Raw genomic sequence first — 4,125 nt, forward strand, 5'->3', positions numbered from 1 at the left:
TGAAAAAACGCACAAATTAAAAATTTCGATCATCAATTAAAGTAGAGAAAGTGAGAAAACTTACAAATTGAGGAATTCGATAAACGCAAAAATTGGAGAATTCGATCATCAATGGAAAATTCGACTTTCGATACCACAAATTGTAGCAATCTCATCCACGAATTGCTACAAAAACAGAGGCAAATTGAAACTGAATTTGAAATCGATTTAAATCGATCGATTATAGAAGAAGAAGAAACAAAGAGTTTTGGAGATGAATTCGTACCAATATTCAACAATCCAAACAATGTAGACCACTACAAGAAAAAGCCCATTTACCGATGGGAAATACCGATGGCTGGTAAAATCCATCGCTATTTTTAGAAATACCGATGTCTAGACCATCGGTATTTTTTTTCCGATGGCTTTTTTCCATCAGTAAAATCTTATTTTTTTTTAAAAAATAATCAAAAAAATTTACCGATGGCTTTTAGCCATCGGTAAATATTTACAATAATAATAATAAAAAAAAAAAGTCAGTGTTAAAACCCTAGCAACTCATTCCTTATTCTTTTCCTTATCTCCTCAATTCCGCCTCTAATAACACTGCTCTCCCTCTCTCCTCCTCTATCTACATCTATCTCTCCTCCATGATACTCTCTTTCTCTCTCCTCCATGATACTCTTTTCTCCTTCCTTTATGTCTCCCTATTCTCTCTCCTCCCTCTTTGGTTTTTTTCTCAATTTAGTTGATAGTTCATGGGTAATTCAACAGTGTTCATGGGTATTTCGTGGGTAATTCGGCGTTGTTGCGGTCTTTATGGTCAAATTCGACCATAAAATTCCAGATTTGGAGTTTTTATGGTCGAATATGACCATTTAAACCTAAGTAGGTGAAATTGAACCATGAAAATCAAAGGTATGTTTAGTTTTGGTTGATTTCGTGTTGATTTTTGCTTTACTTACTTGATTTTGGCTCATTTTAGTTGATTTTGTGGGTTGTATTGTTGAAATGGTTTTATGGGTTAATTATTGTTTATAATTTATTGTGGTTTTTGCTAATTTTTGGAGATTAGGTGAAATTTGACCAATTTTGCTTTAGATCTGTAGTACTCTGTAATTTTGAGTGTATTTTTTTTTCCCTTTAATTTTTGTGGTTGTTTGGTTAAATCTTATGCTTGGGTATATGTTTGATTTTTGTTAATTTTCTGTTGTTTTTGTATTGATTTTTTTTTTGTTATTTTTGTGTTGTTGAATTTTTTTTATTTTATTTTTTTTATTTTTTTTTTGTTGTGGGTTGCGGTGGTTGGTGGTATGTGTTGTGGGTGGTGGTAGTTGTTTAACTATGGTGGCAGTAAGTGATTTAGGGTGGAAGGTGGTTAATGGTGGTGGTGGTTTTAGGTGGAAGGTGGTTTTGGGTTGGGGAATAGGTCGGGGCAAGGGTAGAGGGTAGGGGTTTTCATTTTTTTTATTTTAAATTACCGATGGCAAAATGCCATCGGTAATTGTAGACACCCATTTGTGTCTCCCAAAAACCAAACCCAGTGATGAGTACCTTTCACGTCGAATCATAATCGAATGAAGTGAAAGTGTGGAAAGTTTAGTGTTGCGGATAGTTTTAATTCTTTTATCTTCTCTCTGTTTTTGAAAACTTATTTTAAGAAAATAGTCAATCCAATTTGGTTGGTCCATGATAAGGATCCAATAATGGTATAGTTGGATGGGGTTTGAAAAGACCTTTCCAACGATATATTATAAGCCCAATTCCGATGAATATTGAGGAAGTTATGGCCAAAATATTAAACTGGGCCCGAATTGGTTTTTATATGCGGCCCAATGATCTAGAGGAGGGCCTATTATTAATTATCATTCCTAAAGCTATTAGGATTGATTATAGTCTTTTAGAATACTCTAGAAGGTTCTTTTAAATCCTAATGGAGTTAAGATTGATAATTATGTTTTAAAGAGTTTGAAATTGAATAAAACTACTCCTTTTAAGAATCCTTGCTTTGTACGAAGTGGAATATATTCAGATTTTATTTTCGTGCCTCATAATATTTATCCAAATTTTATATGGTTAGATAGATCTTGAAATTATCTTTCCAATGATATATTATAATATTAAATCCGAGTTATAACGAAAAAGATATGAATGAGACATGAAACTTTATCCAAAACTGATACCCTTCCACTATTTTGGCCATATCTTTTTATCTACAAAATATTTTAATCTGATTATAATTGTGTTGGAAAGTAGACTTTAAGAGCTTTCCAACGACATATTATATGCCTTATTTGGACTTCCGGATCAAAAGATATGATAAAAACAAAAACGCGTGAATTTCTGAAATCAGCGCCAAACGCTAGCTGTAGCGCCTGGCGCCAGCATTGGTGCCTGGCGCTAGTGTTGGCGCTTGGCGCCAATAGCCTAATGTTGGCGCCAGCTCTGTTTCAGTTGCGCCAATGATCTGTTTTGTTAATTTTATCTGTTTGGCTGATTTTCTCTATAAATAACGTCGTAAAAACTCTGTTTTCATTCACCAATTCTCACGAATTCTCACCTACAATCAGTTTTCATTCGCAATCATTAATTCTCTAAATCTCTCTTAATCATACACCAATTCTCATCAAGTTTTCTTAATTCATTCATCATCTCTCTCTTTCTTTTTCTAAACTAATCTTGTACATACGAAATTCCGCATTCGCAAGACTTAGATACGCCTAGCCATATTCGAAGTTGCCTTCGCTCTAGACGTGAAAGGTTTAATTTCTGAGGGTTTGGTCCCAAATCTCTCTTTCAATTATTTAATTTAATTGTTTTTTTTATTATTTTCCTTGAAGTTACTAACGTGTGTATTTTGTTATTAGAAAGAGGTACGAGGCATCAAAGTAAGTGCTTTAATGGTTTTAATTGATATTATGATGTAGAAATCATGTTTTTATTGTTATTATGATATTCCTAGTATCATGTCTAGGGTAACTTTAATATTAAATATGATTGTTACGATGCTTCCTATGTTCTTCCTAATATTTATGATTGTTAGTATCATGTTAGGGCTAAAGATTTGATTTTTATTGCTTAGTGACATGTTAGGGTTTGTTATTAATCTTGTTAGTATCATGCCTAGGATCTTGCTGTTATTATGCTTTAATATTAACATGAACATGACTATGATTATAATTGTTATAATTTATGATGATTATGAATATTATTATTATTATTATTTTGATGATGATTATTTTATTTATGATTATTATTGTTTTGATTATGATTATAATTTTATTTATGATGATATTATTATTATTATTATGATTATTATAATTATTATTGATTATAATTATGTTGCTTGATATTATGTTATTGCTTGATCACGCCTTTATGCATGTTTAAAGGGAATTTGGTACTTGTAATCACGCTTAATAAGATAATTAATAATCTTGTTTAGGGTTAATGTGATTATAATTCAAGTGATCGCCAATAATAATTTTATTTGTGCATTAATATTCAACCAACATAGATTAAACATGTTTAGGTTAATCCTATTTATTGCATGTTAATTAAAAAGCGCACATGAATACGATCAGAATAAAGTAGAGGCCTATTATTAGGGCAGGTTCAATCTCTTTTAGGTTGGATTTGTACCTTCATCCCCGAACCCTTATTTGGTTCTAGACCTTATGGAGTTGATGATATCTTGGATCGTTAAGGGGTGTAACCTTCACCTCGTGAACGGTTTACAAGTTCCTAAAAACTTGTTGGCGACTCTTTTGCTCTATTTTCTTCCCTTTTGGACGCCACCGTACTTTAGTGTATGATCACAGTGGGGTTCAAGCTAGTGGGATTAAAGCTTGAAATTATTCTCTACAGTAATCGAAAAATACCGATGGCTTTTGACCATCGGAAAAAAATACCGATGGATTTTGCCATCGGTATTTAAAAAGGTACAGGTGGTTTGTAGCCATCGGTAAAACCATCGGTATTAAATTTACCGATGGCTTTTCCATCGGTAATTTCGATTTTTCCGATGTATTGTCATCCGATGGCCAAATACCGATGGCAGCCATCGGTAAACAAGTTACCGATGGTTTTTTATAGTTTTACCGATGGATTTTTTCCATCGGAAAATGGATCATTTCTAGTAGTGGA

Source organism: Chenopodium album, chromosome 4 (genome assembly GCF_948465745.1).
Source record: "Chenopodium album chromosome 4, dcCheAlbu1.1, whole genome shotgun sequence".
NCBI classification, from domain to species: Eukaryota; Viridiplantae; Streptophyta; class Magnoliopsida; order Caryophyllales; family Amaranthaceae; genus Chenopodium; species Chenopodium album.